Source organism: Ovis aries, chromosome 9 (assembly GCF_016772045.2).
Source record: "Ovis aries strain OAR_USU_Benz2616 breed Rambouillet chromosome 9, ARS-UI_Ramb_v3.0, whole genome shotgun sequence".
Lineage (NCBI taxonomy): Eukaryota > Metazoa > Chordata > Mammalia > Artiodactyla > Bovidae > Ovis > Ovis aries.
Window position 1 is genome coordinate 76,421,515 of NC_056062.1, and position 14,757 is coordinate 76,436,271.

A 14,757-nucleotide genomic window follows, 5' to 3' on the forward strand; every position below is an offset into this window, starting at 1 on the left:
CCCCTGAGGGGTTCCTGGCCGCTATTAGCATCAGTGTGCACTTCCAAGAAGCCTTTCTCTGCCATCTAGACCACTCTCAGGATTACAGAAGCCTGCATTGTCATATGCTCATCAGGTGCTATTCTGTCCCCACTCAGAGTCCCTAAAAAAAAAAAAAAAGGAAAGCACAGGGGCTGGGGTCCCTCTCCTGGAGCACAACCTGTGTATTGTTCAGCCAAGCTCAGATAGTGCCAAGACAGGTGGGCCCCTTGGGCCACCCCTTTTTTTCCAGCAATAATTAAAATATTTATTTAAAGTAATACATTTACAGCCCAAATAGTCCTACATTGTACATTTCAGGTTTAACCAACTTCATAAAAATACTTGAGAACAGCTGTATCCACAGATTTAGACTACTAAATTATTTCTTTGCCCATTCTTCTCTCCCTTTTCTTTCCTGAATAATCTCTTTCAGACATAGTTCAAGGTAGAATGTATCCTCCTCATATTCTGCCCACTGCTCTTTAGGCAGGATCTGCTGCCTCATGCCCAGGTCCAGTGCTCTCTTGATGAGAAACACTCTGTAGTTACAAAGGTTCTCAGAAAGCCTTCTTACGGCTTCTTTTACATTGTCATCCTCATATATTGTATCATCTCACATTAAGCCCAGTTTATTGAACCTGTGCTGCACCAGGGGTTGGAATGAATTCCAGCATCCACATGGCATGATTAAAGAACATGTTCTATAGGCGAAAGGGGAAATTTGCAGAGGCCAGTGCAGAACCAGAGAAGAGAAGGAATCTTCTCTAGTCCAGTGCAGAACCAGAGAAGAGGAATCTCCCTGCATTCTCTTTACAGCCACAGAGAATTGTGCTCAGGGCTCAGACTCTGCTGACTGGCAGTTTGGTCTATGTTCCATGGCCAGACCTTCCCCCATGGGCCTCCCTTTGTCTAGGGTAATTGTAGGACAGCCCTTTTGACATGGAGACTATCTAGGCAGCTTGGACCAGTGGTCTGGATCAAGGGCAGTGGAACAAGGCAGAGTAGGCAGGATGCAAAGAATGTTTCCTGGCCTGAGAAGCCACAGCAGCTCCAGGCCAGCCCCTCCCCTTCCTCTAGACCAGCCCCTCCCCTTCCTCCAGACTCGGGGAGCCTAGGAAGAGGAGGGAGACTCTTCATCTGGTCACGCTGCACAAAAACCACCCACAGGAAGTCTTGAACACTTGGGCCTGGACCCCAGGCTGTCTTCCCAAGCCAGGCTGACAGTGCTTACAAGCAAGCTCAGGGCTCCTGGAAACACGATTCACAAAGCAGAGCTGGCTTTTAACAGAATCATGAGTTTCATTTGGGGATCAAATAGAATCTCCCTCCCTGGGAAGTGGATTGAATCAGAAAGGCTCTATTTTGACTCAGTGACAGAGAGGCAAGTCTGGATGAGACCAGATGACTAAAGGATGGCTCACAGAAGGGTTCTTATTTAATCCTATTCTTCCTACAAAGCAGAGGGTCCGTGCAGTCACTGGGCATTGATGCCACTGACAACGTTCCAGAAGGAGGGATGAATAATGCCAGCTAATGAGTCAGGCTGGCTGCAGGCACTGTAGTGAGCACCCACAAATCCTGGGGCGAGTTGAGGTAAACTGTTGTATCCACTTCAGAATAAAATGACTAAACAGTAAGATCCAAGCCTTGTTCTGAAAGGAACAATTTGTTTCAAAATAAACTTTCCCCAGGAAAGTAAAGAAACAATCAGTCACGTTTCCAGCAACACTTTCCACATAAAAACCTGTGTTCTCAGTGGAGGCTGGAGACACAGAATGGGCTGGTTGGGGAGGTGGTGGCATCTCCTGCCTGGGAAGCCAGGACTGTTAGGCTGAATTCTCATTGGCCTGAGATGATTTAAGTGTTGTTCTGCCTAAAAGTAAGTAACGGAACCACCAAAGGGCAAGCCTGTGGGGCAAATGATGGTGTCTTTAGCTGAGTTTCTTGTTTGAGAAACCATTTGTTAAGCACCAATATCCTCCTGTTTAATCCGAGTAATAACTCCATGAGGTAGACATTAATATGATTGTCACCATTTTACAGGTTAAAAAATTGTGGCAATGTCCTGCAAAAGGTGAATGGATCACCTATCACGAAGCCAGATGACTTAACAGTAAAAAGAAATGAGCTATCAAGCCACAAAAAGACATGGAAATTAAATGCGTTTCCTAAGTGAAAGCCAATCTGAACAGACTACATACATGCTGCATGATTCCAACTATAGGACATTCTGGAAAAGGCAAAACTCTGGAGATCATAACAAGTCAGGGGTTACGGAGGAGTGAAGGATGAATAGGTAGAGCTAATATATTCTGTCTGACATTATACTGGTGAATATTCATCATTATGCATTTGTCAAAACCGATAGAATGTACAACACAAAGAATAAATTCCAATGTGAACTATGGATTTTGGTTGATTGAAAAAACAAAACAAGTGACGGAAGGGATAAATTGGAAATTTGGGGTTAACAGGTATGCACTACTGTACACAAACAATAAGGACCTATTTGCAGCACAGGGAACTATTAATATCTTGTAATAACCTATAATGTGAAAGAATCTGAAAGAGAATATATAAATATAGCTAAGTCACTTCGCTGTATACCTAAAACATTGTAAATCAACTGCAATAAAAAACAAAAACATATTGTACAATACTGGAAAATAGAAAATATTTTATAATAATTATAAATGGAATATAACATTTAAAAGTGGGTTACAGTCACTGTATTGTATGCCTGAAACTTATAAATATTATATGCCGGCTACCCTTTGATAAAAAATAAATTAAAAACAAAACAAAACTGTGGTAGGTACGTGCCCACCATTCGTGTTCCCTGCGCCCCGTCTCCACCATCCTTCATGCTGTGCCCAGCATGCAGTGCTCAGTAAGTGTTTGTCAGATGAACAACTGAATAAGTGCCTGCTAACAGACCCAACTGTATTCAGTTAGCAGGTGGACATTTCTCTTATCCCTGGGAATGAATTATGATTAGTTCAAATCAGTTGTGGCAACTTGGTTTCCTTGTGCAGTGATTGGCCTAGGAGTGGGTGCACGGCCCAGTCTGGTCAATAAGACAGAGCAGAACTGATGTTTAATGGGATATGTCAGAATGGCGGTACTAGTTATTAAACTAGTGAAATACTTCTGTACCAGGTAGTAAATACGGTTTCCCTGAGGAAAATTTCTCCTTGAGTAAAAAAGCAAAGGCTCATATCTTTTTTGCTCATATGCTTTCTTCCTGCTGTATCACTGTTGTTAGCACCATGGCAGCCATCTTGTAACCGTGAGGCAACAAGATGATGGTAAGACAAACAGAACCTGAGTCCTTAATGATGCTGGTAAGCCACACTGCATCAAACCTGGAGCTGTCCTCCCTCTAGACGTGTTATTATGTGAAACAAATATCTTTCATAGAAGGTTTAAGTTGTTCTGTTATTGTTCTAAACAACACAGACTCAGGCTCAGTGGGTTAAATAATAATCATGTTGATACTGAGTGCTAACTATGTGTCAAGTGCTATGCTAAGCTACTTGTGCCCATCATCTCCTTTGCCCTTCTCAGTAACTTTTGAGAGGTACTCTTGTTATCCTCACTTTTCAGATAATGAAACTAAGGCTTGGGAGATTTAAAAACTTCCTGAAGCTCATGAAACCAGCAAACTAGAACTTGCACCCAGCTCTGGGCTGTACTAGAATACAAATTGTCTTTGTATTCATTTTGACTGCACACAAAGATCTTGTGGGAAGATTGTTGGGGGCAGGAAGGATTCACCTTGGGAGGGCCACTGGCCTTCAGATGGGTCCCTGGCATGTGGCGGCTCCATGGCCTGGTCCCATATCCCAAGTCTGGCCCCTAATGTTCAGGTTAAGAAATTCAATTGTTAGTTAGCCCAGGCTGAGTGGGTGCCAGGTACCCGCCACACAAAAAACACGAGTAAGTGGGTGAAAAGCAGAGCTATCAAGCAGATCAGGTGCAGGTGAGCACTCGCTGGCACCTTCTCTTCCTTGAGGCTTGAAGATGCAAGCACATGGAAAATTAGATTACAACCAGGAAGCTGCCTGCTAGACATGGGCTCCGAGATGATAGGGAGCTAGTGATCCTCACTGCAGATGTTCCCAGGCTCTGCAGCCCCTGTAGACAGATGGGGAACTCGCTGTGTGGGCCAAGGCACCCACCTGCAGACACTTACATCACTGGGCTTGCTCGGATTTTGCACATTTTTCACTTGGATGTGTGAATGCCTTCAGGCAGCTCGCTCCTAGCTTCCCAGCCGAAACCAAGTCATTCTCCTTCAAGGTGATTCTGCCTAGTTTGTAGGCAGCCATTACAATCTTGCTTCATCATTAAACTTCCCGGAGGCAATCTTGTTTCTGACTCCTTGTTAGTCCAATACTCCACCTTAGGTCTATGTTTTGGTCCTACATGGAGTTTCACTCAAAAAAAGCACCCTCTGACTGTGATAGTAATGAAAGAAATTCTGATCTTACTTGGGTGGCTCAGGAACACTCAAGAGAATAATCCATAGCAATCCTGGGTTGGGATGATCCCCTGGAGGAGGGCATGGCAACCCACTCCAGTATTCTTGCCTGGAAAATCCCCATGGACAGAGGAGCCTGGCAAGCTACAGTCCATGGGGTTGCAGAAGAGTCGGACATGATTTAGTGACTAAACAACAATAACAAATGTGTCTCTGAGCTCTTCTGTTCCCTGGCTCTCATGGTCCCACACTTCCTCCAGAGTCTCCAGCATCTGAAACAAGACTCAAGCACAGGTGGCTTTTTCCTACTTTTTCTGCTTCTCACTTTGCAGCTCTTTGTTCTATAAGTTGACTCAGCCACTCTGCTAAGACCTGTGCTCTCTCCTTCCAGCTTGTCCTCTCTCTCCTGGTTCTGCATCACAAAAGCTATCCCGTTAGGGGATGGGCAGGAACAGGTATTAATAGGTTTGCATCCATCGAAATCTCCCCCAGCAGACACCAACCTGAACCCTGACAACAAGATGGTGCCCATGGCAGGGTTCTGGCCTCCACAGAGCTTCCAAGTTCTTGAAAGATACAGGTCGAGGCAACCTAGCTCAACTTGAGGGAGCTCTGACGGACAGGTGGGTGTGTGGACAGAGATAGAGGTTGGGTGCATTCTGAGGAACGTGCGGACCTATCGCATGGATACTCATTGGCTGTGTTGCTGTACCACCATTGGGAACCAAGGCTGAGAATGTGGAGTCAGTGGAGAGAAAACCTCAAAGAGGAAAAGGGGCTATGTCTCGCCTTAAGAGAAGTTAAGTGCTTTAGTAGAAGGAAAGCAGCCTTGCCCTGGTCAGAGAGAGAGATGCAAGATTATGCATCCTCCTTCCTGTCACACCAACAAAGGAAAGGGCTCAGGGCAGCAGAGAGGCCACCACCTCTGGCCACGGGGAGAAACTGGAGAAGTTAGTTACCTGTGCCTCCGTGTCTGCCGGGGTGGAATAGAGGAATGGAGAGATGTGGGCGCAGCCTAGAGGAAGGGTAGGTGCAAGCTCCCAGGGGCTGGCCTGTGAAGTGATGTCCCAGGATTTGTTCTGCTTCATCCATTCTCACCTCCCAGCCTCCCAAGGTTTTCTCTATTACAAATAATGTGGCTATAAACATCCTTGGACATTAGCCTAGGGTGCTTTAGCTTCTATAGGGTAGATTCACAGGAATGAAATTGCTGAGTTAAAGCTTTTTTTTTTAAATGGTAATGGATGTTGTCAGATTGCTTTCCAAAATGCCTGTAACCATTCGCCATTCCACAAACAACGCAAGAGAGTTCCTTTTGCTCTGCATGGTTCAGTCACCCAGTCGTGTCTGACTCTTGCCACCCCATGAACTGTAGCCTGCCAGCCTCCTCTGTCCATGGGGTTCTCCAGGGAAGAATACTGGAGTAGGTTGTCATTTCCTTCTCCAGTGGATCTTCCTGACCCAGGAATTGAACCTGGGTCTCCTGCATTTCAGGGAGATTCTTTACTGACTGAGCTATGAGGGAAGCCCAGTTTCTCTGCATCACTGCCATCAAAGGTGTTCCAGCTATTTTCATTTTTTCCAGTGTGGTGGATATAAAATTACTTTAATCTGCATATCCCTGGTGAGTTTTGGGCATCTTTTCAGATGTTTGTTGCTATTAAGATCTGCTTTCTCTGAGTTGTTATTTTTTTCCTTTCTTTTCTTTCCTTTATTTCTTTTCTCTTATTTTTTGGTACTTTCTTTTCAATTGTATATTACTTGTATATTATAAATATGCTTGTATATTATACATTAAATATTTATTACAAATGTAATCTTTATTATACATTTGTATATGCTACATATGTATATTTGCATAAGTACAAATAAATATTAATATTATAAATATTTTACTCTGAACATCTATGCCCTTCAGCTTGAGAAAATTATTTTCTGTTATTTGATGACTTTCCACTCTTATTTTCCATGTTCACTGTTTCTGGAACTCATGAATCAGCTTGAAGTCCTGCGGGCAGGCAGATGGGATGGGAAGATGCGGGTGAAGTGGCAAGAGCAGAGACAAGGTGGAACCACAAGCACGAGTTAAGCCCCACAGGGAGACAGAGTGACACCAGTGCCTGTTTTTGTCCCCTTGACCCTTTGCTGTGATGTGGGTGTCTGCCAAACATACACCTGGCCCCCAGGAGCTAGAGAGGCTCAAAGTGGAGCAGGAGCTGCTGATCAGATGAAAGTGAAAGTGAAGTCACTCAGTCGTGTCGACTCTGTGACCCCGTGGACTGTAGCCCACCAGGCTCTTCCATCCATGGGACTCTCCAGGCCAGAATACTGCAGTGGGTTGCCATTTCCTTCTCCAGGCGATCTTCCCGACCCATGGATCGAACCCAGGTCTCCCACATTGCAGGCAGATGCTTTAACTTCTGAGCCACCAGGGAAGCCCGCTCATCAGATGAGTGCACACATAATTTGAGCTACAAATTGGTGGCCACTTCACTTCCACCCTTCAAATCACTCCAATCTCTCTTGTGGCCAACCCCAACCAAAATATACAGGGAAGGGAATTCTGGGAAATGTAGTTCAGCCAAGCCAAGCAGGTTAGTCACAAAGCCACCACAGCTTTCTTTGAAATCTTACTTAACATTCATATAGCACACATATAGCTATATGCCAGTTACTGTGCTAAACATTGAGTGTATATTAACTCATTTAATTGTTATAATGCTCCTTACAAGTAGCTATTGTTATAAATATTCCCATTTTGCAGAGGGAGAAACTGAAAATAGGAAGGCTAAGTAAGCTGCCTAAGGCAGACACCAGGTAAGTGGGAGAGCTGGGCTATAAACCCAGGAAGTCCGACTCCAGGGTTTGCACACTATGCCACAGTGCAAAGGCAGCATTGTGCCCTGGCCAAGTAGATATTTAAAAGTGAAAAGTGGTGAGCTGTAGAGCTTTATGTGGGGAGTTATTTGATTGGTTGTGCTTTTTTTTGGACTCTCCCACAAATTTGTTGAATTCTGTGTGTATGTACACTAAGGAATGTATGTTCCAGTAAATAGAGGGTCAAAATGAAATAGACTGCTCAAAGAATCTGCATTTTGTCCTCTCTTGATTCCTGTGCCCTCACCTCTCGAGTGCAGGCAATGCCAGCAGAAGGATGAGGTGGGCTCTCCGGAGGCAACTTCAAGGCCACTCCTGTCTCTCTGCAGGCTCCAGGCTCCCAGGACTGAGATCCCTGGGCTGGGGTAGCCCCAGAGATGCCTCTGCTTCCTGAGCCTCTCTCTGGGAGGCAGGAACGTGAGCTAACAGAGCCCGCTTTGCCATGGGTGCTATTCCCCTGGCACGGAGGAGAAAGCATGGGGTGCCTCTATGTTTAGGCACAGCCTGGTCTTCAACAAGGAATCTGAATCCCACACAAAATGGCAAGCTACCTCCCCATGCCTTTTGCCTGGTGGCTCAGCAGTAAAAAGTCCTGAAATACAGGAGAGGAGGGTTTGATCACTGGGTTGGAAGATCCCCTGGAGGAGGAAATGGCAACCCACTCCAGTATTCTTGCCTGGGAAATCTTAAGGACAGAAGAGCATGGCGGGCTACAGTCTATGGGGTCGCAGGAATCGAACACAACTTAGCGACTAAACCACCACCACCACCACCAAGTAGGTCATTAGAAGGGATGGGGGTAGCAACCTTGGTTTCCAACATTTTATAACCCTGGTCTCCTGCTCTGAAGCTCCTCACCCATGTGTACAGAACCCTGGTGCCCCCAAGGGCGAAGGCTGAGTGTGGGGTCACTTGGCCCCCTCAGCTCCGCTCAGGAGCCAGGGACCAGACCTCTCCCAGGGATCAAAACCTTCACTCCCGGGGCCTACCTGCAGCTGCTGTGGGCAGTGCAGGAGGTCACAGAGAAGCCTCCAGCCTGGCTTCCCCATGCTTATATCCAAGCCTAAATTCAGGGGTAGATGCTGGAATGGATATTGGAACTGGTTGGCTGGACCCTTGTCTGCTCAGCAGCTACACCCCACCTCCCCCGATCCCCTACAGTGGGTGTGAGAAGGCAGGTTAGCGCGTGACGCATTGATCCTCAAACGAGTGCACAGCAGAATCCCCTGGAGGGTTTAGGCTACCAGCCCCGCCCTCAGAGCATCCGAGGCCTGCGACTGCGCATTTCTTACAAGTTCTCAGTCGCTGCAGCTACCTCTGCCAGGAGGACCCCGCTTGGAGAACCACCTCTGCAGAACACCACATTGTCCTCTGAGGCAAGATGCCCTTCCAATACGCACTGCTAAACCGCTGCTGCCAACCCAGCCAGGGCTTAGCAGGGGTGGGACGGGGGAGCAGCCTGGAGGCCAGCCTTTCCTGCCCGCTGGCTCCCAGCACGGAGTTGCACAGCATCAGCTAAAGCCGCCAGGGAGGCCCAGGCCCTCAGTTGAGCCAGTCACCTACACAAAGCGTCCTCTGTGGTGCAGACTTGCTGACAAGCACCACCCTGTGTTTTGGGGATGAACCAAATCATGACATTACACCCGTGGATTCCTGGCTCTGAAAACTGACTCGAAAAGTCCCCCTGCTCTGCCAGCCGGCGGACCCGCGGCCTGCCTCTGCAGGCCGGAAATGGAGTCTGGCCGGCCGGAAGTCTAAGAGTTACTTCCGGTGCCCCTGACACTGCCACCCCAATACAGCTGAGGTGAGAATACTGTACTTCACAATCCCCTCGGCCTCTCCCACTTTGGCCTTAAAGGGCCTCTGACCGGACCCAGTACTGAGAACCAGAGTCAGGGGCCGGGCTGGCAGCTGGGAGCCGCTCAGACCTGTCAAAGATGTCAGCTTTGCAGACAATTATGGAGGCGCAGTGCAGCCCCACTTGACTCGTGTCCCTCTCAGAGCTTCCGTGGACGCCTAATTGTTTCTCTCTCTTTGGCTTTCAGAATTCCGAGTCTCCTGACCTCTCTTCATTTTCCCATCACAATGAACTTCAGGTGAAGGGCGAGGTATTCGTGCCTGCAAAGATCTACTAATGACCTTCTTGGTGTTTTAAACGCAGACTGTCTGGTCCACGTGTCTTAACCTGGGCCCTGAACCCAAATATGGACAACGAGGTGAGTAGGTCAGCAGGTACTGATGTGTTATTCATCTATCACGTGCCCCAAAGTGGAACTGGAGGGTTCGGAAAGATGGTTCCTGTTTCCACAGGCAAGACTTGCCTGACTGGAAACATTTCAACTGCCCTTTGTCTTCGACTCCAGAGAAAAAACAGAATATTCCTCACTGGGGTTCTTTCTGTTGAGTGTTTTTGCATGGTGACCAATCAGCAGACATTTGCAGTTGGTAGAATAAATCACAGAGTTGTGCTGGCTATCAGAAGTCATTTCACTAACTTTCAAGGGAATATAAGAAGTTCAGAAAACTGCATGTGTATGAGTAAATTCTAAACTCAAGCACAAAGAGGAGCAGTACTTTTATTAATATAAAATTCATTTCTCTTTGCTACTGCTAATAAATATTAAATAAATATTTGTTTAAAATTGATTTGAAGGGGATGCAAAATTATAACTTGTCACAGATCTCACTATGACTCTGTGTAGATGTTACTGAATTAAATCCTATGGCCCCTGCTCAGGCCCTAGGCTGACCAAGGCTCTCTGCCTTAGGTTTAAGTAGGCTAATAACCAAGATTGAGGCAGTACAAGCTTTATTCTGTGGCCAAAGAAAGGAGAAGCAGGAACTAAGTTTACAGCTCAACTTCTTGCCCATCTGAAAAAAGACAAAGGGAGGAGGAATGAGGCTAGTGATGGGGAGGCAGGTGCATTAGTCTACTGGGAAAGGGACCAGGCTTCTTCCCAGGCAGTGGATGTCATCCTCTTTTTATCCCTTTTGGTCCTTACTGTTAGTCCTGGTCACTAATAGGTGTGCCATTTATTTACTAATGAAGTAAAATGAATGAAGCATATAATGAGACTCAGCATCTGTTGAAGGTTAGATTCCTGCCATCTTAGTCCTGGCTAGTTCCAGTTGGTTTCTTTCTTTCTTTTCTTTTTTTTTTTTTTTTCTCTGCCGCACCATGTAGCACGCAGGATCTTAGTTCACCAACCAGGTATTGGGGAACCCTGTGCGTCCCCTGTTTTGGAAGCACAGAGTCTTAACCACTGGACTGCTAAGAAAGTCTCCATCTCATTATTGTTTTGTTGTAGCTTCCTTTCTAATATCTGGACCCTTTAACTTAAGATTTATGTTAATTCCTGCTAAAGGTGGGGTTGCAGGTTTTGAGCAAAGATCTAGAGCAGCTCTGGTAGCATAAAGTCTATGAAATGTAAGCTTGTCCAGTTTTCTGGGTGAGTATTCATAGCTTTTGTTGCGTAACTAAAAGCACCACGAACAACATCACCAGCTGGAGAAGGACAGGAACCAATGGCTTAGATAAAGCTCACAAGCCACTCCAACTTCTCTTCCCTCCCCTCCTTCCCTCTGCCCAGATGTCTCCAATCCTGGCTTTCCCCTGTGGACCTGATGAGGCACTAGTCTGGAGTCACACATTTCATGAATCACCACCCAACTGTAGGTTAATGTGAGCTGAAGGGCTTTTATAAACCGAATGAAATAATATGTATAGAAATACTTTACAAAATTATCCAAAAGTAAGGAGTTGAGGAAAAGGTAGGGAGTTGCCAGTATTGTGTTAGTGCAGTGACCAGTTCCCCATCTCCTGACCACCTATCCATGGGTATTTACTTAGTGCTGTAAGTGCTGAAGAGTACTGATGACCATAGCTAAGGTGTGCTGGTAGCTTCCTGTTCCACTTATTCCCCACACGAACCCTATGGGTCAGTTCAGTTCAGTTCAGTTCAGTCGCTCAGTCGTGTCCAACTGTTTGCGACCCCATGAATCGCAGCATGCCAGGCCTCCCTGTCCATCACCAACTCCTGGAGTTCACTCAGATTCACGTCCATCAAGTCAGTGATGCCATCCAGCCATCTCATCCTCAGTCATCCCCTTCTCCTCCTGCCCCCAATCCCTCCCAGCATCAGAGTCTTTACCAATGAGTCAACTCTTCGCATGAGGTGGCCAAAGTACTGGAGTTTCAGCTTTAGCATCATTCCTTCCAAAGAAGTCCCAGGGCTGATCTCCTTCAGAATGGACTGGTTGGATCTCCTTGCAGTCCAAGGGACTTTCAAGAGTCTTCTCCAACACCACAGTTCAAAAGCATCAATTCTTCGGTGCTCAGCTAGATAGCATATTCAAAAGCAGAGACATTACTTTGCTGACTAAAGTCCGTCTAGTCAAGGCTATGGGTCAAGCAGTGTTATTATCACCACTTTACAGATGAAGAAACCAAGGCCTAAGACAGTTTTGGTAACCTGCCCAAGTTATTGGAGGATATTTGAACTGAAGGCATTCTTGCTTTGGCCCTTAGCTAATAACCTCCCCTGAGCAGCTGCTGTTTACTGGGAGCTGTGCTAACCATGCTATGAGTATTAACCTCCGGGGTCTTTACAATAAACATATGAAATGAGTGCTATTAGTATTCCCATTTTACAGAAGCCCAAACTGAGCTAAAGATTGCTTTTCTCTGGCCACAAGGTCCAAAACTAAAAATATTGGAGCTGAGATTACCCCAATCTTACTCCAGAGTTCACACTCTTAACCCTAACCCTGAAATTCTAGGCTTTAAAAAGCTGCTTAAACTAGCCTCCCAATAACTACGGGGTGGGGACCGGGTGGGGAAGTGCATTCTTTAAAGGCTATTTCTGTTTTTGGAGGATTTGAGCTATTAAAATTCAAAATCTCATGAGTAAAGAATAATTTCATCAATCTTCTCCCACCTCCAAGATCCCACTTTGGTTTCAAGAGATACTCTCTGTACACCTACTGTGTAGAAGCGCTGGGTACAGGGTGTAGGGGCTGCAAAGTTGAAGAAGAGTGGTCCTCACTGGCTGGGGGTACTTGTCTAGGCTGACAGATGTGACCATGGAAACACCACAGAAAGTAGATTGATGAGATGGCCTGACAAGGTACTAGGGAATCTGGGGAGCATTCTGGGGCTTTTGCTGACCCTTGGGTTCCCTGGTTGGGGGCCGGGGTGGGGGGGGGGGGCTCAGTTGTGACAGGTGTCAGGGTTTTAAGAGGTGCCTACAAGCAGGGGAGACACACAGGGCTGAGATGCTACTCAGCCCACTAGCTCCTCTGCTGGTTTCAAACTGTAGGAAAAAGGAGGATTTGGTCTCGTCATCCATCTGGTCACATGCCCCAGCTGTTCTTTATTTCCTCTGCCCAATTTCTCTGTCAATGCCCAACAGAGACACATTTTAGGGTTGTGGGGTTCTGTGTGGTCACATAGGAACAGACCCATCTCTCAACACTTCCGGCCTTGTGTTGGGGACATGGAGCCCTTGAGGCCCCCGCCTGCCTGTTTCCTAACTGATGATTAACTGTAGCTGACAACCTTGCATTATATAAGAGGATTATGAAACTCTGAAACAGGGAGGTAGGTGATCCCTGTGTATAAATAGACAAAAACCTCATGACTATGCTGCTTTAAGACTCAGAGACATCTAGTGGCAGAAAATTGTATCTGCAGCCCTAGCAAATCTCCAAATAAGTGACTTGAAAAAGTCCTAATTTGTACCCAAACTAGGAAACTTTAGGTTAAATTACTTTGAAAGAGAAGAAATGTACTGGTTTTCCACTTGTTAGGAGTACAGTATTGTCTTTTTTTAAAAAAAAAAATTGAAATATAGTTGATTTGCAACATTTCAGGTGTACATCAAAGTGATTCAAACTATATTCAGATACTTTTCCATTATGGGTTATTACAAAATAATGAGTAGAGTTTTCTGTGATATCTAATTGATCCTTATTATTTATTTTATGTATAGTAGTGTTGGCATGCTAAGTCACTTCAGTTGTGTCTGACTCTGCAACAGTATGGACTGTAGCCCTCCAGGCTCCGCATTCTATGGGATTCTCCAGGCAAGAATACTGGACTGGGTTGCCATGCCCTCCTCCAGGGGATCTTCCTGACATAGGGATCAAACTCGCCTCTCTTATGTCTCCTGCGTTGGCAGACAGGTTCTTTACCACAAGCACCACCTGGGCAGCCCCACATGTATTCCTTAATCCCAAATTCCTAATTTATCCCTCCCCACCCTTTCCCTTTTGATAACTATAAGTTTGTTTTCTGTGTCTGTGAATCTGTTTCTGTTTTGTAAACAAGTTCATTTGTATCATTTTTTTTAGGTTCAACATGTGATATCGCACTTATATTCACACCCTTTCCAGCATTTATTATTTGTAGACTTTTTGATGATGGCCATCTTGACTGGTGTGAGGTGATACTCACTGCAGTTTTGATTTGAATTTCTCTGATAATTAGTAGTATTGAGCATCTTTATTATGGAATTGTCTTTAACAAAAAGTACCATAAGTCTGGGGCTTCCCAGGTGAAGCTAGTGGTAAAGAATCCACCTGCCAATGTAGGAGACACAAGAGACATGGGTTCCATCCCTGAGTCAGGAAGATTCCCTGGAGAAGCAAATGGCAAACCACTGCAGTACTCTTGCCTGGATAATTCCATGGACAGAGGAGCCTGGAGGTCTATATCCATGGGGTCACAAAGAGTCAGGCATGACTGAACGCCTGAGCACATACACCGTGAGTCTACTTTAAGCCTGTTCTTCCCAAAGTTTTAAATGCACACAATTGAACAGTGTGAGAAAGAGAAAAATCAGAATATAACAAATAACTCTATTAACCATCTCTGCAAACTCACCTGTCATGATGCTGAACTTTTTTTGATGTGATTAGGTTTTGCACTAACTTCATAATTATCACTATCAAATTGGCCTTATAGGTGAACATACACAGATTGAGTAACTACTATATGAAATATTGAGGAGAATATATGATGAGAAAGCTTCTCCATGGTCAGACTAGAAAATATGTTTCCTTGATTGAGGAGAAAAAGAGAGAACTGCAGGGGGAAACATTTAGGGATAGGATTGGTGGGTCCCAGGGACTGAGGCCCTGTAGCCTGGACCACAGGCTGGGACCCAGGAAGACAGTAAGCTACATCGTGGAAGGACAGAGTGAGAGCAGTGGTGGAACATGTGTCGTGTGTCCCTGGCTGAGCCCTAAGGAACTGGCCAGGCCTAGAGAAGCAGTGGCTATGATGTGATGTGCAGGACTCAGGCAGCCGCCCCGTTTCTGATACCCCAGAATATCACAGGGATAGCAGAACAATACCTGCATGCTGTGGGCAGCAC

At 45.8% G+C, this 14,757-nt stretch overlaps 1 pseudogene; it reads right to left on the minus strand.

Annotated features, from left to right (window-relative positions):
• Positions 1–288: 288 nt before the first annotated feature.
• Positions 289–640, minus strand: LOC101102991 (cytochrome b-c1 complex subunit 7-like; annotated as a pseudogene).
• Between the last annotated feature and the right edge of the window lie 14,117 nt (positions 641–14,757).